The following is a 22,186-nucleotide window of genomic DNA, read 5'->3' as shown; positions in this document are numbered from 1 at the left end:
TTAAAAATATTAACATCTCAAAAGGATCATTCAAGCTCTTTTCTAGAGGCAGGTAACTTTTTACACACCTCCTATTGGTGAAGCAAGTACAAACTGAATCTTGTGTTAAATGTGTTTACTTTTGCCCAGAAATATAGTAATACAGAGAGTGTGTTTCAATTAAAAGGAAGCCTGGAGCAAAAATGTGTTACAGTCAGGGCTAGAAGCAGAGTGTATCATTATCTCATAGGTACAGCAGTCAAGATAATGAACAGCTAAGAAGACTGGACAATGGTAGGTGAAGGATGACTTGTCATGGAACTGTCGATAGAATCGGAGCTCCCTTTCCATTAGAAGGTGCCATCCAATTGCGGGGATGTGCTGAGCAGCTGGAGGAAAAAAAATAAAATAAAAGTAGCCTGATAGTACTCAGTAATTTTAAGCCTGATTTAATATTTTGACATTATTACCAAAAGCCTTAAATCAATGATTTCAGTGTTTAATTCCTCTTATTCTATGAGTTGATGGTCTGGGTTTATCAAGTTTATCAAGACTATTGCCTTGACCTTGAAACAGAAATTCCTCAAGGATTCTTCCTTTGAGGGTTTTTTGTTGTTGTCATTGTTCTTTAGTATGGAGTGGAAGATTTGAATAAGGTTTGGAATTCTGTCCCTGGTGAGGGGCATTAGGAGACTTTATAAGTTATAATGAGAGATGGGCTGAAGATGTATTGGGTTGGCATAAACATGGGTTGCTACTGAACTGAGTCCAAGAGTAAGCCTCTTCAGTGGATAAAAGCTAGATAACATATGGGCCAAAAGAATCAGGTTGGATTTCAAATGAAAAATTCACTAATGCTAATATAATCCACCAATATAAATCCAAGAAGGTATATTATAGAAAATAATCGATGTCTGGTGATAGACGGGATCAAGGAACAGTAAATATAACTATTTTTGGTTTATTTATTCATTCATTCAACATGTATTGGATACCCACTTCATTGCCAGGTGTTGTTCTAGGTGTTCTAGGTCCTGGGACTGGGGAATGACAGGCAAGTCCTCTGCTCCCATGTAGGGAGACGGATAAGAGGTGGATAAACAAATGAACACAGTGATTTCACATCGCAGTAAATGAGATGAGGAAAATAGAACAGAGCATTATGGGAGAGCAACTGGGGGTCCAGGACAGCTGCTCAATAACAATCTCTCTGGAGAGAAAGTATTTTCAATCCAGAGGGAGCGGAAGCTAGAAGAAGGGAGATCTAAATGGATTCGAGTCTAAACAGAGGAAGGATGCAGGAATAAGCTGCAGTGTTTCTGGCTTCCTCTTTAGTGCTTAAATTCAACCTTCTTCCCCTAAACAATCAGAGCCCTACCTAGGCATAGCTGTTAAGGTCTTTTTGGTAAGTCTAGTGGTTTCTTCCTTCCCATATCTTCTAGAAATGTCCAAATTGACAGACACATTATAAATTGCTGGGAAGTTGCTCAGGGCTTTTTCACTCACTTTAGTTCTTGTATAAGAATCTTTCTGCCCTCGTAATACTAGACAGTCTTCTGCCTCTTCCTAGAGCCACCCATTGAGCCATCCAAAAATAAAATCTTGTGTCTTACAGATTCTATGTATACCAAGCACCCAGTGCCAGGTACACAGTAGATACTATATAAATATTTTCTGCATAAAAGAAAGAATGGGCAAGAAAGTCTCAAAAAGTCAAGCTGTTAGTTCCTGAATATACTTCCCGGAGTTGTCAAGCTCAAGGTCTAGGATCGATTTCAAAAGAGCAAGGAAATTTTAAAATTCCTGGGTCTTACCTTTAGAGACTCTTATTCAGTGGATCCGGAGTGATACCTGTGCATCTGATTTTTTTTCTCCCCCCCCCCCACCCGAGTTCTCCAGCTGAATTCTTATCAGCAAACAGTTTCGTGAGTGCTATCAGACTTAGGGGGGAGACGGGGGAGAAACAAGCTTTCCAAGCTTCCTGGACTTTTGTTGTTGTTTTAGTAAGTGGTGTATTTGAATTGGAGCCAACGATCAAGATTATTCTTATTGTGTTTAAGAATATAGCAGATAAAGGTAAAGGTAAATTTTGTTGTTTAAATTCAAAATTCAGAAAGCAAATGGGGCAAGATACAGGTCTTCTCTTTGGAAATATGCTCAAAGTGTGCCTGTCTGTACCAACCCCCAACCTGACAATGAAATCAGTTCTTTTAATAGGCAGAAAGTTACACAAATTGAACCGTATTCAGTTGTTTCGATATTCACATACTGAAAGCTTTGGATAGTTAGGATTTTAGATTAGAATTCAACTTTTCCCCCTATTAAGTGCCAGCCAGGCGAGTTGCATTAATGACTGTGGTTATGTTTGAATGTAAATGGGGGACATCTGGCGATATCAGGAGATCAAACGCTGGGAGTCTGCATGATGATTCTCATCTGTTTGTCACCCAGCAGGTGTAATGGATGGCAGGCATGTGGGCTCTTTGCCCAAGTTAATGTACAGACCTAATCTATTGAGGAGGGAAGTTTTCCTTTGCAATTTTAAAGTGTCACAGCTCAAGATAGGTGTATGGGGAGGGTGTTGGGGGGGAGGCGGGGTGGATATTTCCTATTGCACCCATTTCTTTAGTAAAATCGCCGCCTTCTAGCCTACAGGCATTTCCCTTGTCCCGTTTCAGCAAACTTCCACAGCCCAATTTGTTATTCAAAAATTTATGGAAAATGTATGTTAAAGTGAAAAGGGTATATTGTGCAGAAGAGGGAAGCAGCTTGTAAGCATATCATTATGTGTGAGCGATGGGGCCCGCAGATGGCACTTCTCCTCAGAAACGAGAGTGGTGCCAAAAGCTGAACTCTAAATACGTTTAAATCACATATCTTTCCTTAAAAATGGAGTATTTTGGAAGGAAAAGCAGATGTATTTAAGTACACAAGTGGTATTCTTTTGTTCCTCATAGAATAGAGCCCTTTACAAAAGTCGTTGCCTTCTAAGTGTGCAGTAAGCCTTTGATTCCTCAAATTCGCCAGAGGATTTAGTGGCAGTGCATGGCTCAGTTCTTAATAGGATTAACCACTGAGGTAGTACCTTACTAGGAGAACGACTCTTCAAGTCTCCTTACAGTTACTGAAAATTAAAGGATTTGTTTTGATGACTGTGTTCAACGCTAGCAGCAAACCTTTGTTTTGTACATTAGAAATAGTAACAAAAAATTATCATGACATACGGGCTTCTTATTTTAATTGAAAATAAATTTAGTTCTTAGACTGTGCCAATCTTTAATTAAGGGGAGGGTAGCCAAAGAGACGAAGGCATTTATTTGCTACTTAATATGATTTCCTGGGAATATATATGTATATATATTTTTTAATCAGTTTTTGTTTTCTAATTTTTTTATTAAAAAATTTTTTTTTTGGCTGCGTTGGGTCTCTGTTGCTGCATGTGGACTTTCTCAAGTTGCGGCGAGCGGGGGCTACTCTTCGTTGCGGTGCACGGGCTCTAGGTGCGAGGGCTTCAGTAGTTGCGGCATGCTGGCTCAGTAGTTGTGTTTTGCGGGCTCTAGAAAGCAGGCTCAGTAGTTGTGGTGCACAGGCTTAGTTCCTCCGTAAATGTGGGATCTTCCTGGACCAGATTCTTAACCACTGCACCACCAGGGTGGCCCTATATTTTTTAATACAGTAATCCTGCTGATTTCTTGTTTGGGGTTTGTTTGTATTTATTCTTATTGGAGAATTTATATTTTAAAGGGTGCAGTTCATGTTGGTGAGATGAACATGGTAAATAACCAGTTCATTTTTATTTCTTCTTCTGAAAGAATGGCATTCTTTCCACCAGCACCTTATATAATGAGTGTTTTAGCTCTGAAATTAATGGTGACTGGGTATCCTTAATTTTTATTGATGCCATTAGATCTGACAGCAATGTGATTAAAATAGGCATTATTTGTATTAAAAATTTTAGAACATAACATTTTAATATTCTCACAGCTTCATCTGTTTAGTGATTGTACTTTTAGAAAATATAAAAGTATAATTATACCTATATGACATTTCGGATATGGGATTTTTAATTTTCAAAATATTGCGAACACGTTATTTCCAAATTTCTCCATCTCCTTTTTCCTCTCTTATTCTGAAATAGTGAACATAGAGTAAATCTCTTCCAATTGTAAATGCCTGTAATGAGTTGATGTGTATGTGTGTGTGAGAGAAAATATGTGTGTGTTTGTTTGTACCCATGTATGAGTAGTGTGCCTGAAGGGGAGAAACATGATTTGTTTTTTTTTAAATGCAATTTCATTATTTTCATCTAACTACAAGTAAAACATAGTGATGGCTGATAAAATGTCGGTAAATAGAAGTCCACTGGCAGCTATTCTTAATGCAAAAATATGAATCAATTGTGATTTTTAGTAAACTGATCATTTCAAACTGAGTGCAGTTAAAGCAAATTTAAAGGTGCTTCAAAAGTTTTTGTTCACAGACTGGCTAGCTGTATTGATTGTGTTAATTTTTGTGAAAAATTTCCTACTCTGTCTTCACTGTGAAAAATTATCATAGACCAGCCCTGGTCAGTGTTCATGTATTTGGAAACGAAATTCCTTAAGCTTTTTTCTTTGGCTTCTTTTGTAGCTTTATAGCATTTGGTGGAATGCTGTGCCTATTTGTATTCTACAGTTATTCTGTATTCCGGGTCAGGCTCTCACCAGGGATGACTGTGTGTTGATGTAAAGTTTTAGGTGGTAGGCTGACTTGATACCTTGTTGGCTTACTCACTTGAATAACCCTCCCTGGGTGGTGAGAATTCAGGGCCACGAGTGAGCAGAAAAGGAGTTCAGCTGTCTCCATATCAGGGAATTAATACTATGAACAGCTAGGTAACCCTTTGAGGGTGTCGTGGGAGATAGTTGAGGCGATCAGATTAACAAATTAAATAGTTTGCTCATAAACAAGGGTTAAATATGTTGATTACTTTATAATGAAACCACCTGAGTAGGCTGAGACATCAGGTGAAAAGAGATGGCTACCATACACAAAGATCAAACTCTTTTTCTGATTTCAAAAGCACTCTTATTCCGTGGGTTAGTTGTCCATCTATCCCTATTTAAAAATAGATGATAGTTTTATAAACGTGTGTTTATGTTTCAATGCAAATCCAATGCCCCAGAATGTTTCAGCGTAAATCAATGCTAGGCAATGCCTTTTGTCAAGTTTTTATTTTTCCTTAAAGATTTCAAAATTTCTCTGAAGGACCCACATACATTCCTCAACATAAAAGAAATAATCATCAAGGCATTCACAGGGACCTACAGGTTTCTGCTTGAACCAATTTGTCTCCTAACACAGTATATTGTATCCTAAAGCTATTCAGAAAATAAAAACAGTGCTTATATGATCGAGTCCTCTTTTGATTGCACTCTGGGCCTCCATATGAATGCTCTTTTAAATACTTTAGCAAAAGCAAATGAATCTCAACTATCTATGAATTAATTATAATTAGTGCCTGATTTAATGTTTTCTTTTGCATTCCTTTTTATATGTATCCCTCTGAAACAAACATTATTCTAGGCTGCAGTACACAATTATTAGTTCAGGTTGAAGTGATTCTGTATAAAATTGGCCTCATATTTATTCATTCAAAAAATGAGCAGGGCGAGAGTGAATATTTTATAAAACTCCAGTAATATCTCTATCAAAAAACTCTGAAGCAAAATAAGATTCGACCCTTTCAAAATTGCTTAAAGAATTGGTATTACACAGGGTATCTTTTTAAACTTTTGTCGATTATTTTTTTCTTTTTATTGAAACTGTTGAACATAAGCTTCGGATCACATATTCTGCATTTGAAAGTTGAAAATATGATTGTGTTTTGACTGGTTTGGTGCATCTCTATGATAGAAACCACATATTCTGAGCAAAATTATGCCAGAATTTGACAGGTTATTGTGGAAATCTCTGTGTGGGAGAGAAGATGATTTAAATTAATTGAAATGTTATCCTAAAGCGTGAACAGTTCAGAGATTCCATACAGTGAGAAAAGGAGACTTCTTTGGTCAGAAGTGGTTTTGGAGGGAATAAAACATATTATAAAAATAGATATTATTCTAAGCATACCTTCTTGTTATTATGTGGGATATTGGTCAGAGCCACCAATGATCGTGCTCTGCTAATTAACCTCTAACGTTTACTTGACAGTTCTGTAATCTATTTGTCACAGCCTTCAGGTCCTTAGGGGGGCTTCAGGGACCTCTGGAGGTTTTGAAATGTTTTCTCGGGGCTTTCTCCTCTACAGATCTAACTTAGCTGGCTTGGAGATATCGATGAATTTCAAATAGCATTTGTGTTGAGGCCGCTCTCTTGCTCCACTGTACAAATTTACCATTAAAAGCAAATAAAATATGAGCTCCCCCTCCCTCCCCCGAAGCCCGAGGAGCACGCACCACCACCCCAGTGGTACATTCTGCACCGCAGATTGACCTAATGCTCCCCTCATGACAAAAGAAGTGAGATGCATTGAACAACCATAACTGTATTAGAGACTTCTTTGCAAAAAGCAGTGTTATGTTTTAAGTTGTTCATATTTAATAGCTTTGCTATTTACGTGACTTTTGATGTGTCTTTCTAATGCATATGACTAGGTGGTAAGATTTCACGGGTTGACTTGCAGCTCACACTTTAATGCACCTTCCTCTGTGTCTGACACACAGGTCCTTAAACAGCCTTAGTGCCCGACCACAAGCATGCATACATGAATACAAAGACCTGATTTCCTTGTTAACTACTGTCATCTTCTTGGGAAGGGCTGTGCAATAGAAATATAATGCAACCGACATATGTTATTTTAAATGTTCTAATAGGCACATGAATTAAAAGAAGCTGGTGAAATTAATTATGTGAATAAATTTTATTTAACTCAATATATTCAACATTATCTTTTCAATGTGTAATAACCAATATAAAAATGTTATTGAGTTAGTTTACATCTTTCTACTAAATCTGTGAAATCACGTGTGTGTTTTCCATTTACAGCACATGTCATTGCAGACTAGCCACATTTTAAGTGCTCAATAGCCAATAAGTACCCATATGTGGCTGGTTGCTACTCTGTTGGACAACATAGATCTAGAGCTCAAAGTAATATCTGATATATGATCAATTAGGTATTTGTCAAATGAATGCATGAATGTCACTAGTTTACTGATTTTAGTATATCTAGATCAATTAATACTTCACTACCTCATAAAATTATTTTATTGCAGGTCAAAATGCCTCATTATCAAATTTCCTTATTGAGTAGTAGAGAGATCTTCTATTTGGACTTAGAATATTCCATTTTTGAATAAGGCTGAAGTTTCGAAACATGTGAATCGTAGAAAGCAAAATGGCTTGAGTATTCTGAAATTCATTTGAACTCATCATTTCATTTTCTTCTGCCATGTGCAGTGAAACTCATATGCTCATATTTTTATGTTTATGAAATATTTTTATTCATTAGAAAGAAGCCAATTAATTTGCATTTGCTAATCTCCCATTCCTCACATTGTAATATCATTCTCTTTATATCTCAAGGGAAAACTGTTCATATTTCTTTTAAGCCTATAAACTTAATTTCCATTAAGGGAACTGGTAGTTTGAAGATAACAACATCTTGCAAGTTTTACTCCTATTGTCTGGCTTTTTATAGGTTTGTCTGTATCATTTCGTTTTGTGGCGTTTGTGTAAAATACGTAGTCTGGTATTTGTTTAATTTTTCTGATATGTTTAATGGTGGAAAAGTCTATCTGAAAGATGCAAATTAAGGCATTCCTAAGTTACTCCCCAAATGTCAATAATATTTAATTAATTTAAATTACTCATTTTACAATACTTCTAAAAGAAGATTTAGAATTCTCAAATTTCCTATAAACATTAAATGAAAAGTTTAAATAATTTGATTGAATCAACAGTGGACCCAGATTAACTGCCATCAGTAATCTAGAAAATGTATTTCTATTAGAGAAAAGGGTTTGGAATAAAAATAGATAGATGGCATTGTCCTGTGTATGCACAATTTTGTGTATTCCATGTGAATTTATTTATAAAGAGAAGTCTAGGAGGTTGCTCACCAACATGTAAGCAGCAGTTATCACCGGCTGATGTGCTTTTTTTTTTTTTTTTTTTTTTAATTGGAGTATAGTTGCTTTACACTGCTCTGTCAATTTGATGTGCTTTTGAATGACTTTTACTGTCTTTGTCTTTATTTAACTGTACCTTTTTTTAACAATGATACTATAAAAGAATATTCAAAAATAAATTTGAAAATATAGATTTCATTGTAGTTACATAAAGTCTATAAAATCTAACAAAAATTTATATTTTAGAAAAAAAATTACAGTTTGGGTTGGGTTAGTTTCATTATAATTTAATTAATAAGATTTAATTTCAATCAATATATGCATTATCTGACATATCAGTGTAGACGGAAACCTAATAAATAACAACATTTAGTAAATATATTGCCTTAAAGCATGCATCATTTGTTACTGAATATTTGATAAGTGAACTATACTGGTCAAAAAATCATTTCCATTTATCCAATTGACAAATATTCATAATGCATGTAATATGAGGTAAATTTGATACTTCAGAAAGCAGATTTTTATGTAATTCTACTTCACTAATAAAAAATAATAATAGCTAACATTCAGTATGTACCAGTCATTAAGTGAATTATCTATGTAATCTTTACAACAACCCTGTAAGTTAGATATCGTTATTATCCCTATTTTTCCCAGGAGGAGTCTAAGGAACATAGAGGTTTGAAATTTGTCTTGGAATCCATGGCTAGTGTGTCTTTGTCACATGTTAAACCCAAGCAGTTTAACTGTAGAGCCTAGAGATTTATTAATCATTAGGCTGTACTAAATATACTATGTACACTGACCATGCCTGCTTTTATTTTACATTCTAGCAACAGGCTTTTAAATTTATAATTAACATGATTTGAAGTAACAAAGCCAGTAACATATCTCTTGCTTAAAATTAACAGCTGTCTTGTTATAGAGAATTCCTAACTTCTCTGTAAAATAAATTTGTGATCTAGCTGAAACAAAGATTTGACTTAAGTGCAGGCTTATTTACAGGTCCAAAGATGAAGGTCAGCGACCTGTCCAAGGCTGTACAACTAGTCCATGGGAAGGCATACAAGCTCCATGTGTTTCTACTGTTGAGGCTTACTTTTATGACTTGGTGCTATTCCTAATTATAAAAATAAGTTTTAGATTCAACCCATTAGTGAATCTTCAAAATATTCTCTCAATTTTATTTAGTAATAAAATTGTTAAATTGTGGCTCTTATTAGCATTAAAAACTAATATTCAAGAGAGATTAAAGGATCAGAACTGCACAAGTGAGTAAACAGACGTGATTATAAGGACACCTAATTATTACAAGGTAGGATATAATTAAGTGCTAAAGTTGTACAATATAAAGACAATAAAGGCTGCGGAGTTTCTAAGGAGGAAATCAAAGAACTGTATTGCTTTGCTGGGCTGTGATTGCCAGGTTGAAAACTTGGGGAAAAAAACAAAATAACAACAAAGCAAGTTGACACAAGGTCTTATAATTCTGTCTAGTCTTGTCAGTTTGTCTTTTAAAGACACATAGTCTTGATCAGACAATTCTATCATTTCCTTATAATCAGACTATCAGTGTACCAAAATAAGCAAGATAGCAGAGCAGGGAAAGCAGAAATTGCGATGAACATTTGTTGTATGCCTACTGTGTTCTAGAAACATTTTCTTTCCCTATTCAAATTTGTGTTGTAGGAGTTTTGCCCCTGCTCCCATTTTACAGATAAGTAGACTGAGGCTCAGAGGGTCTGAGGAACCTTGTATGAGATTGTATTTATTAGTGATAGAGACACAATTCAAACTCAGGTCTGCTGTGATTTAAGTTCTGTACTCTCCATTGCTCTATGGCAAGCCCTCTTCCTGTCTGGAAGATCAGGAAGCTAGCACCCAGTATTTATTACATCCTACCAGGAGTCTCTGTGGAGGGCTGGAAGGCTTTTCAGAGTGGCCAGGGAAGATAGAGCCATCAGTCTGAAAATAACTCTTGCCCTTGGGAGGAAAGTGATTAGGAGTGTGGTATCCAGCTCTGGCCACATCTGGGCACTGGAGATGGCCTCAGTCAGACTGGCCCCTCTCTTGCTCACCAGCACTGCCTGGGAACCTACCTGGGTTGGCTGATTGGTGGGGGATGGCTCCTTTTGACATGTGGATGTCTACGCTAGTACTCAGGATGAGAATGACTGGAACAGAGCTGGGAAATTAGAACCATTCATTTTCAACTGTTGTTTCTCTTTGTTGACCTTTCTTTTCATGTTTGCATTATTTGTGAAATTCCTTTGCAAACTTAAGAAATCTCCCTGTGCCTCCATCACTGCCCCAGTCCTACTGCCAGGGGAGAAGGGAATCTAATGAATAGTGAATGTCTTAAGCAAATTCACTTAATTTGTGGACTTTTTTGAAAGGGGGAGGGTTGTGTGTGAATTTTAAAGAGTTAATCGTTGGGAAATGAGCACAAAAATCTCTGTTGATGATTTCGGACCTGTGGCCTTGGAGTCGTGGTAACAACTATGACAACAATGACAGCTGACAAGTAATGTAGGGGTGCCGTGTGCCAGGCACTGTACTAAGTGCTTTGATAGATTTTTGTGTTTAATTTTCACAACATTTCTGTGAAATAGGTGCTGTTATATCCAATTTTTAGGTAAGGAGAGCTTAGGTTATTTGTCCAAAGCAAGTTGTGTTAGAGTCAGGGGGCTTCCCATATCCTATTGACTATGGCACCAACTAGCAAGTATTTGAATTTAAAAGTTGACAAAATAACACTCAAACTGTATGGGTGAGCAAACAGTACATTTTAAGATGAAATAAATCATTCATAAATGTGAAGAGCAGACCTAAAATCTGTATATTGCTAGAAAGATGCCTTTAAACTCTTCTCCCATTCTAATACTGTGCATTTCAGTGTTATAATATTATAAACAGCATCACATTTGAAGGATAACAAATGGGTATGCTATTGTATCTTAATGGGAATGGTGTGCCATAGTCAAAATAACTGAACTAATATGTTTTATACCATATTTTACATTCCTCTTCTGAAAGATATTCGAAAGGGTAAGGTATGCAATTAAGCTAATTTAGCTCCCAATTCCAGCTTCCCTACATATTGAAGATATATGGTATTTATTTGCATTTTTATTCTTTTTTTGTTTTGTTTTATGTGCTCATTTTAATCTTATCTATTTTCTTTTTTTTTTTTTTTTTTTAACAGTCACATCCAGCTTTTTATTGCCTAAGCAGTCTGGGGCTTGCTTCGTCACTTGGCTTTGCTGTGGAGTACTCCTGTAGAGCTCCCTGTTGCACATTGAAGATCCACCATTTTGGTGAGTGGAATCATAGCTACAATTTTGTGTTTTGCTGTGCCTCAAGTTCTGTTTGCATTGTTGACCAAAGTGCTTTCATACAGAGCACAAAATAGGGCTTTTCCAGCTCTGTGCAGGAAAGCTGGCTTTTCCTTATGGACAAAAGTAATTAGTACTGTCATTTTCTCTCTCTGAAATCTGCGATTGTCTCTCTTGCTCCCAACCCAAGAGAATGACTTTACCATTCTTCAGTCATGCATCTGGTTCTTATCTACCTGGATGGACTCCCCCTCCAGCCCCCAAGTCCTCATTCCCTAGCCTCTAAGAATAATTTGGCCACCACACTTTTGGTATTTGTTACGTACATATGGAAATAAAAGGTGATGGTTTTGATTAGCTGGACCACATAGCATCACATTGTCGTGTGTAAAGACCTTTTGGACAGAAAAATTTGTTCCCCTTGATCTGTTTAATGTTGTTAATCTGTGCAGGCAGAAAGCAAAAAGGAAGCCAGCAAGTCTTTCTAATGCTCCTAGTAAAATCCTTTCTGCTTTTATTATCCCTGAACTGGCATCCTCAATATATTTCTACGCATCTAACATCATATATCAAATGTCTTCCTAAGGCTTTCTTGGGCTTCCTACATCCATTTTTCTCTAGTGTTTTGCTTTCTTCGATCTTGCTTTTATATTTTTACAAGTCAAATCCTACCAAGTTTGACCCGTAGATGGGTTCTGTGGGGACAACTAATATATTATGCAGTTCTAATTTGGGGGTGGGACATCTGACTTAGCTAAAACATTAGTTACAGAATAATTTCAGTAATCTGAGTACGTATAGAGACTTTGTGGCCAAGGAGGAGGTATGAGAGGAGGTCCAGTAAAGACTCATAAGTGATTAGATGGATAAATGGAAAAGGTATCTGGATTAAATCCTTTTTTTCTTTTTCTTTATTTTTTATTGCTTGCAGAAGCTTTTTCAATGAAAATGAGGCCAGTGAGTATAGGTCTACCATGGCTGAGGGAGTGGGCATGGGAATAAGGGAGGGGTGAGGATGGGAATACCCTCAGGAAGGAGGTGTGTGTAATACAGTCATCAGACAGCCTTAGTTCAATCAGTCAGTTTAGAGTCTACTTTCTCTAAAGTATCGTTGTTCCTAGTGTCTTGGAGATCAGATCCAAAGTGGGTTGTAGAGGGAAAACTTGATTTTGTTAGAGCACAGCTCTGACTTCGCGGTTGCTCACACACAGATCAGCCACCATCCTCTCCCAGGATCATCTCCCGGTTCCACTTTCTGTCTCGGAAACCTGGGTCCATCATTGTTTCTGTTCTTAAGGAAATATCACCAAGTGTTGGAAATCCATTATAAATGCAGAGTTGTTAATTTTGGAAGAAATAGGAGGGCGTACGGTGAAGCAGACCTAAGACTCTGACATATCCATGCTAGCCCATCTGTCCTCTCCCAGAGCAAGTAACAGAGAACACTGCAGAGTTAGAGGAGGTGAGTTTGGTGGGGCAGGACCTAGAAGAATGAATCCTGCATTGGAGAAGGAGGCCTGTATTTAGGATTCCTAGAGGATTTTCCTGACCTTGTTAGAGCCGGCAATTGTCCCCTGTTTTTCCCTTTCTTGCTCATCATCCTACGTTTATCATCTAAAAAGCTTATAACCTTTTGATTAGGTTTTCTGGAGAAGATGGGTCTTTGGTGCATGGTGGTCAGGCAGAGGATAATGAGGAGTAGCATGTAGATGTGGGAAGAGGGAGGAAAGGCTACATGGTCTTAGGAACTTCCTTGATAATGAAAGCAAGTCTCCAAATGTCAGTGATCTGCCTAACGTGCTGGCCTGAAAATTCATTACGCTTTCTTAATGTTCTCGTTAGGTTTTGCCATCATTTTAGTTAGGGCAGTACTTTGGTAATTGACTATTGAAACCAAAAATGCCTTGAATTTTGGCGGAATAACAAGCCAGTCAGTGAGGCTGGGCTTGGTTTTCAGAAAACTACTATTAACTTTGAGAAGAAGTTCTTCACGATAACTCTCTGGCATCATATTTTATATTCTATTGAACTTGTTCTCAAGAAATACCCACCTACTTGGAAAAGGACTCTGCAAGGCTTCTGCCCTCTGCTGTTCATTCAGAGTGTCATTTGCAGCCCTAATAGAATCAATGAGAGTAGCTTTCCCAGACAATAAGAGGCCTTATAAATATAAGCTGGTGTTTGCCCAGGTTTTCACTTTCCTCCTAGACCACCAATGGCTTTTTTTCTTTTCAACTTAGGCTTACGCCTGAAGTTTTAAATGATACTCTCTTTGCTCATAAGAGGCAGAATAAAGTATACAGCTTTTCTGGCCAGGGATCTACCTTAAACGTTTCCATGTGGCTCCTTTTGCTTCACTGGTAGTATATAAAATGGTTTTTACTCCATGGTGGATTGATAGAAAACACAAGATTTAAATGGAGGTTCTTATAGTTCTAAGACAGTCGTATCTGCTTTCAACCAGACTAGGATGAAATGCAAGCTGTGATTTTGTCATCACTAAAACATGCTTTTTGGCTATTTTTCACTATTTTAAAAATGAAGATGAAAGAGAAAGCAACTTAAAAATCATAGAAAAAACTGTGATACTCTGAAAGATTGCCTTTGATAAGGGCTAAACAGAAAGAATGTTTCTTGATTTCCGATATTATTGAAATGAAACCCTACTTTAGGTAGAGAATTTGGGAAAATCAACAGACCTACATGAAGGCTGTGTTTTCAGCTACACATCGGCAGTGGGTGAGATGTGGATTTAATTCCCCATCAATAGAAAGCAAGTGACATTTTTCACTTTCCTTCCCATTTAAAGAGTTCATAATAATCAGTATGTACTGAATATATGTGACCAAGTCTCTTTAAAAAAATAAGATTAACACATTTATTCTCTAGTTTCAAATCCACTTCTATGCAAGAACTGAAATTATTAGCACCATTTTGAAAGTATTACACTAAGCTCTTTTTTTTCCCTTTTCCTTTTTTGCCAGCAGAGAAACACCCTTTAATGCTCAACATCTAACCTTTAAGATGAGTGCATTTTGAGATTATTTTTTTTTCCCTGCATTACATGCCTGAGTTGCTTCTTAACATTGTGAGACTTACAACAGGTTTTCTTTAAATATTTCACATTCTCTCACATACAGTCGTGCAATATTATATATTTCACAAAATATTTTCTTGAAAATTTAAAGAATAAAGTAGAACATATAATCAGAACTAATATATGTTGCTTGTGGTGTTTTAATATAACAATTATGAATAGATGAAAAGTAGAAAGGAACAGTTATTAAATGCATACCATGTACCACATTTAAAAAATGTTTTCTCCACATAAAAACAAAGTCTTATTTAATCCTAAAATCTGCGATCCAAGAGGTTAAATATTTTGTTCAAGGGAACCAAGTTTTTGGGTCCAATCTGTTACTCCAGATACTAATCCACTGATTGAACATTTTTTGACCAGCGAAAATATGGGATTATTCTAGAGAAAACCATATGTTTTATTATAAAGAATTACATAACTTTCTAAATTATGGATTGTCTTGTTTAAATTCCCACTGTTGTCACTTATGCTGAAGTGGGACTAATGTACTTAGCATTTTTGCCAGCCATCATTGGATGCAGATTTTGGTTTCCATGTCCCTGAATATATCAGTATATATCAAGGAGATATTTGTAACATGGACTAAGAAAATTATAAAATGCTATTTAAATTTTTAAGTAGCTCATTTGGAAAATTGACGTGGAATACCTTTGAATGACTTTGTTTACTATTACAAAACAGTTACAAAAAGAAGAAAAGTATCCTATAGCTGTTTATTGTATCTTCAGAACTATGCAAAACAGGATGAACAAATGGAACAGAATTCGAGTAAAACCAAGCATTTCAACAAGGTGTTGAGTAAATAAAGGAAAATAAGTAAATGAGTTCAATTTAACTGAAAAACTAAAACATAAATATATATTGTTAAAAGGTCAGTTTAATATAAATTAAATACCATCCTACATAATATAAATTATAAATAAGTCAAAAGATTATAGTCAAGGTCTTTAAATGGATATTTGCGTGTGTGTGCGTGTTGTGTTCATGCATATCATACCCAGTGCCACAGAAAATGGGTTGCAAAAGTAAGGCATCTTAATAAAGAATGTAAGAATACAAGATCATAGTCATACAAAGAATAAAATATCAAGAACATAGGGAAAATAAATAAATACAGTTGAGTCTCCTTATTTGTGGTAGTCATGTTCTATAAAGCTGTCTAAAACACTGAATTAGCAAATGCTGAATCACTGCTCCTAGGGGAAATAGAGGATTAAGTAAGTGCAACCCTGTGGTCACAACGTTTTTATCAATCAACAGATCAATACGTAACCTTGTTTTATGTGTGTTTCTGTTTAAAGACTTCTTATTTAATATACATTGTTGACTGTTAACAGTGAACTTGCAGACAACAGCACTATAACTCCCCCCTGAACAAAGCTTATCTAGCGCATGTCCTTTTTCCATTAGGCACATCACAGCCTTTTTGGACTTAAGATCACTAGACAGTGCTTCAGTACAATGCTTGGGGGTCATTTTAAATAGCAAAATCACGAACAATATGCGCAAAAATATAAAAATGTGACACTATGGAGACAGTGAAAAAGGCTTATTTATAATATGAGCACTGACACCACAAGGCAGTTGCCTTGTTCCATCTCAGCTGGAAACCTGCATCAGGTGATTCAGAGTTTTCACTGCTCTGTGCCAGGAGTCTTGGTTTCAGAGTTAACAAATATCTTTAGTTTCTCTGTAAAAAGAAGTTGAAAGTGGATATACCTGTGTTCAGTAATTAATGTTTCGGTATTTTATCTTATTTGGAAATTATCTAGATATTCATTGAATAGTCATCATTTAACTTATCTCAGTACAGATGGTTCCTGACTGACGATGGTTTGACTTAAGATTTTTCAACTTTATGACGGTGCAAAAGAGATTCACGTTCAGTAGAAACAGTACTTCGAATTTTGATCTTTTTTCCGGCTAGTACATCTAGTACGATGCTCTGTCGTGATGCTGGGCAGCGGCAGTGAACTGCAGCTCCCAGTCTGATACTCAGTCATGAGGGTCAAAAAGCGATACACTTAAAAAACCATTCTATACCCGCACCAGCATTCTGTTTTTTACTTTCAGTACGATATTCAATAAATGACACGACACATTCAACTCTTTATTATAAAATAAGCTTTGTGTTAGATGATTTTGCCCAACTATAGGCTAATGTAAGTGTTCTGAACACATTTAAGGTAGGCTAAGCTAAACTATGATGTTTGGTAGGTTAAGGGTATTAAATGCATCTTCAACTTATATTTTCAATCTACAGTGGGTTTATTGGAATATAACCCCATCTTAAGACTGTACAGCATTAAGGTTTCAAGTGACCAAAAAGATTTTGGAAACTATTTTTAAGTTGACTTGCCATAAAGCATAATTATTGTTGAAAAGTTTATTTATAAACTTTTATCTTATTTACATCTACTTAATTTACTTATTCTTAACAATTATGTTTAGATTACTAATGAAAATTTCATGAGGCATTAAATAGCTGACCATATTCTTAAGTTATCTTTCTTGCTGATAAATTCTGTAACAGAGATAACATGAGCTTATTTGAATGTTAGTAACCAAGATAGAATAGAAGTAGTAGGTTTAATGTTGATAACACTAAAAATATGCCTGTTTTAATTAAACCAACAAACTTAAACTAGCTTTTATTTTCTGAAGATTATCCTAGATCATGAAACATGAAAAACAGTTTAGTTAGTTTCTATATTTCTGAGAGTATACTTGATTTATATAAACAATTGTTTGTCTTTGAGACAATTAAATAGAACTATTTACAAATTAAATTTGGCTATATCATCTGGAGGTAGAAAAAATATCACACATCTATAACATACATACAAAGACATATATAAACTTACAGACAAACTCAGAGATCTTACAGCTTTTGTTTTAAAATTTTAGCCATGAGACAAATAAAATAATGCAAAACTCACTAGCTTATAAAAGAACAGCTGAATCCAAATTGTGTTCTGGCATATAGAGTAAGTTAAGCTTATCTGCTCAGATGGCTAAAGCTTTTACTAATATTTGTGGAAAAGACTTTTAAGAATTTTCATTCACCTAATTTCCAAATAGCTTCTTTTTTTTTTTCTAATAAGAATTGCCTTCCTGAAGTTTGCATTTCAAGAGATGGCTGTGGGTTCCTAGAGAAGACCAGGTAGAGCATTTACATCTCAGAGAGCACAGAGAAAGGATTTAAGTTTCTCAGAAAAGGGATTTTGTTTCCTAAATCCAGACTTTTACAATATCTGTAAGCCTTTTAGATGAATGGGGGAGGCTTTGGGATTGGTAAAAAGGGTAAGTGGGCTTTGAATTTTTTCTGTAGTCACATTTCTGTTCTTGTAAACACTAGATTTGTAAGACAAATACAAATAAAACTGTTTGTTGTTAGTTTCTCAAAGAATTGGGTTGTAACCTGAATGATATCCAGAAGCTGACCCAGCCATCCAACTACATTATGCTCAATTTGCTTCTTTATATCAGCAAGAAGATCTTCAACTAAGATGGAAATCAAAAGATTCCTATGTTCTAGATTTAGAGCTGGGTGTCTTTGGAATGTTTTAGTAAAACCTTCCACAGTAGCTTCAGAATGCTTTTCTTTCCCTGTGGATACATAGTTTCATTTTAGCTTTGGGAAGAAGGCCTGAAAGAAAGTTCCTATAAGGTTCTGAATATCAACTTCCAACTTGACCAACTTCCGAACATAAGGCCACTTAAAAAAAATCCTTTTGAATATCTTGTCAGGTTTCAGCCAGGACAAACAATACATATTCCTGGCAGTATTGAACAACTCTGTGAACACAAGAGGAGTCCCCAAAGAGGATGCAAAGGATATTGCCCTCCCAAGAATCAGAGCCATATCTCAAAGATAGACATAAGAAAGAAAAACTCAGTTCCCCTGAGAGCTGGCAACACTCAGTAGAACCAGGCCACAGAGTGCAGCCCGCATTTCTCTCTGGCCATATTTGGGGGCCCCTCAACCTCCCAATTGCCAAATCAAGTTCTCTGGACGTGAAATGAAATAAACAAGAGTCAGTAGGCATCCCTGGGAGAGACAGGATCCATAATCAATGCTTTTTCCTGCTAATCCAAGCTTGGAAAGGAAGGGACTGAAACCACCCAACCCAGAACCCACGGGCCAGGACTGGTACCCAGCGAGAATACAGACTGGGACTTGAACCCACAGGCTGGGACTCGAACCCAGCCAAAACTCAGATTGGGACTTGAACCCTCTGTCTTTTAATTGAGATCACACATCTGGTCTCAGGATTTAATGAAGCTCAGGTCCTTGATGTCTTGTTGCAGACGAGAATTCAGTGAGAGACGAAGTGATAGGTAAGAAGTGGACTTATTTAGAGAGATGCACATTCCATAGACAGAATGTCTCAAAACACAAGAGTGGCACCAGGGCATGGGGTCGTCTCAGAAAGTGAGAGGGGCCATGGGAGAAACACGCTCCACAGACAGAGTGTGGGTCATCTCAGACGGCGAGAGGCCCCAAAATATGGGGTGGTTAGTTTTTACGGGCTGGGTAATTTCATAGGCTAATGAGTGGGAGGATTATTCCAACTATTTGGGGGAAGGGGCGGGGATTCCTAGAAATCAGGCCACTGCCCACTTTTTGGCCTTTTATGTTTGGCCTCTGAACTGTCTGCTGCCTGTGAGTATGTCACTTAGCATGCTGATGTATTATAATGAGTGTATAATGAAGCTCAAGGTCCACTGGAAATCATATCTTCTGCCATCTTGGACGTAGTTGGTCCTAACCAGTTTTTGTCATATCCTCAATGGCTATGTCATTCTTTTAAAGGTTGTGCCCTGCTTCCTTCTGTCCTGTTTCAGGACTCTATGAAATTTTACCTTCCTCTCTTGACCAGACACCAAAGATACAGGTCTGGGAGAGCTGACTTTGGAAAGAATTCTCACCCTTTGCCAGCTTCTGCCAGTTTTGCCAGGATCCCTTCTAGGTTCTGGAGTGAGTGTGGTGTCCCGTTAGGTTTCATTCTGGTCACCAGAAACTATAGAGGAAGGAATAATAATTTTCCCTCTACCCTTTGTAGTGAGTGCCTACCTGAGACTCCTTTTTCTCTAGGGCACCTCATAAATGGACAAGCTTATGTTAAGATGGTTGAAAGTTCTCCATTGTGGTCACTGTAATGCAAGATTATCTTTGATAAGGTTAACCTACTTGTTCAGCCTTAAAACAAAATTTTATTCACCTGAAGCCTCACCCTGGACCCAGTCCAGCTTAAGTCAGACCCAGTCTGGTTCTTAAGTCAGACCCAGTCCAACTGCCTCGGTTCTGAGCCCAATCTGGAAAAGAAATGCTCAAATAAAGCCTGAAAGCTCATAATGCAAAAGCTGGCATAAGAATTCAGTAAAAAGGAGGAGGAGGAAGAAGAAGGGGAGGAAGAGAGTGGTACTTGAACCCTTCTGCTGTCATGCATTAGCTATTTAACCTTGAGAAGCTTGTTTAATATCTGAGTCTCACTTTCTTCATCTGTAAAATGAGATGATGTCGACTCCTGGCTAACACTGTGGCAGATGTTTTGAAGTGGTTTCAGTGAAAGTCTAGCACAGTAGGTGGTGTGTAATAGGCCCTCAGTAAGCAGCCCTTGTTGTTATTCTGCTGTGCGCTTATCAAATCCCCAGCCATTATTCACGGCTCATTCTGTGCCATCCGTTCTCTGGTGCTTTCCCTTATGCGTGCTGCCCACGGTGATAACTACAGTGGTAACGCTTACCTCTGAATTTCATATCACTTCTTTCATTCTTTTAAAGCACCAACGTATACTTGCAATGTAATTGAACCTTTTAGAAAGCAAAAAAGACTTACAAACTTTTACCACATTTAACATACTGTACTCTCTTAAAAGACACACATACAAAAAATTTCACGAATTAGTTTTTTCCATTAAGAATTACATGAAATGAGAAAGGTCATCTCAGCAGAACCCAAGAAGGTGAATTCCAATCTAAGTAATAGTGGAAAAAACATAATTTAATTGTCACCTCTCAAAGTTTCAGTTTTTTCTGCAGAGTGGCATCAAAGTGGCTTGCCCAGGGTTGCAAAGTCAATGATGAAGCTGGAAACAAGGTCTGTCTGACTTACAGCTGAGGTTTGATCAGTGACTGCTCTTAAACTTGACAGGCTTGATCATGTTACTAAACTTTCAAGGGCTCCAGGTTCCCATGTGTATAAGTGCTTCCCTCATGGGCTGTTAGGAAGAGTCAGTTAGTTATTCTGTGTAAACATGTAAAAATCCTTAAAACAGTGCTGGGCTTATAGTAAGAACTTTTATTTTTGTTGTTGTTATTTTAATTATTATGACTATTATCATTAGCAGTAGCAACAACAATCATCATATTATTATAGCATTATTACCCAAAAAGCCAAATGAGTATCACTGGTGGTACAGGGCACTGAAGTGATTAATAGAACAGTGAAACAGTGAAATAGAACAATGAGGAAGTTATTCCCATTTCAGATTTCTCTGATAAGTTCATTAATTCCAGAAGAGCATCTCAGTTTATATCTACTAAGGTTTTAACAACTCCCTTAAACTTGTTCTTTTCTCTCTTTTAGGAAAAAAAGGTAGCAGGCTCAGACTCAGAGCTTTCATTAGCTAACTGTATGTAGTTTGAAATGAGGAACGTTTTAAAAATTAAATTTATTTTTACAGCTACCTTCTAGCCATAGCAAACAATACTGTTTCTTATGCTTAAGTCTTTTATCATTAACTTTTAAAATAGTGTGTTTAAAAAACAAAAATTTATCAAGATATGTAAAAATAGTAAGAAATAACGCCGATGGTGTGAGAGGGTGGCCATTGGGAAGGTAGTGATGGAAATATGGTTGGGAAATATTGCAGTATAAGAAGCTGGCAAAAAGTAAATGGAGTGAACAAACTCCACAGAGGAACCCCTGTGAGCAGAACGGAGGGTTTACACAGAGAATTCGTGGAATATAAGGTCGGTGAAGGTCTCCTTTTGCTCATTCCGCCATGAAGTGATGAAAATGTGGGTCGGGGAGGCAGCACTGGTCTGTAGACAGTTATTGGGGAATCTCTTCTCTAAACCACAGCATTCGGGTGAGGACTCTCAGTGGCCACTTCTTTTTGTGATTTAAATTCAGGAAACCTTTTTGGAATAGCCAGCTTGATTCAGGCTTTTCTCCTTAGGAAACTAAGTTCCGAGAGGGCAGCCACTGTGTCTGGCTTCCTTATTACTAAATCCCCAAAGCCTAACCAGCTGCTTGGGACATTATAGGTGCTCAATAAATAGTTTCTGAATGAATGAGTGAATTATTTCTGCTGAGGGTCCTTCCCTGAGTTCATTTCATATTTGTGTGACTACATCTAAGAACTTTGATGGGATTGGCATAGAGAGAATAAGTGAATTAATTGAAAATGTAGTAGATATATGAGCTTCGGTGAGGTCACCAGTGTCACTATAGAAGTGTTTCGGAGACCCACCACTGTCAGATGAATCATTGGTACCACAGATTGAGATATTAAATTGATCCAGGAGCCCCAAAGTACACACAGATGTCCCTCCTGGGATGAGGCTATGACTATAGGGGCTTCAGGAAAGAAATGTCACCGACCACTGAGTTTCCTTAAAGGACCCATTCAGTGTTTTTGTTTTTGGCC

The 22,186-nt window shown here is 36.9% G+C and overlaps 1 protein-coding gene and 1 long non-coding RNA gene across 3 annotated transcripts in view; one reads left to right on the top strand and one right to left on the bottom strand.

The window, feature by feature from the left end:
- Positions 1-22,186, bottom strand: part of LOC309658278 — a 953,833-nt gene that overhangs the window by 259,249 nt on the left and 672,398 nt on the right. The gene's annotated exons all lie outside the window — the stretch shown is intronic.
- The window catches only part of LOC309658213 (teneurin-2-like), a 1,589,229-nt gene that overhangs the window by 1,286,855 nt on the left and 280,188 nt on the right, over positions 1-22,186 (top strand). For both annotated transcript variants that reach the window (XM_082456602.1, XM_082456603.1), the window contains one exon: positions 11,299-11,410. The gene's annotated coding sequence lies outside the window, so the exon portion shown is untranslated. The remainder of the gene's footprint in view (positions 1-11,298; positions 11,411-22,186) is intronic.

Source organism: Balaenoptera physalus, assembly GCF_965194825.1.
Source record: "Balaenoptera physalus genome assembly, chromosome: 3".
Lineage (NCBI taxonomy): Eukaryota > Metazoa > Chordata > Mammalia > Artiodactyla > Balaenopteridae > Balaenoptera > Balaenoptera physalus.
Note: the sequence above shows the minus strand (reverse complement) of the source record. Positions and strands in the feature narration are given on the sequence as shown.